The sequence below is a fragment of the Oncorhynchus mykiss genome, chromosome 18 (genome assembly GCF_057628025.1).
Source record: "Oncorhynchus mykiss isolate SJ-2025 chromosome 18, ASM5762802v1, whole genome shotgun sequence".
Lineage (NCBI taxonomy): Eukaryota > Metazoa > Chordata > Actinopteri > Salmoniformes > Salmonidae > Oncorhynchus > Oncorhynchus mykiss.
Window position 1 is genome coordinate 8,622,501 of NC_143039.1, and position 301 is coordinate 8,622,801.

Genomic DNA, 301 nt, shown 5'->3' on the forward strand with positions numbered 1-301 from the left:
GTCTGATTTCAGTGTCAGGGGACCAGAGACCTGTCTGTGTAGTGTCATTGGGACCAGGCACCTGTCTGTATCGTGTCAGGGGACAAGGGACCTGTCTGTGTAGTGTCAGGGGACCAGGGACCGGTCTGTGTGGTGTCAGGGGGACCAGGGACCTGTCTGTGTAGTGTCAGGGGACCAAGGACCTGTCTGTGTAGTGTCAGGGGACCAGGGACCTGTCTGTTTAGTGTCAGGGGACCAGGGACCTGTCTGTGTAGTGTCATTGGTACCAGGGACCTGTCTGTATTGTGTCAGGGGACAAGGG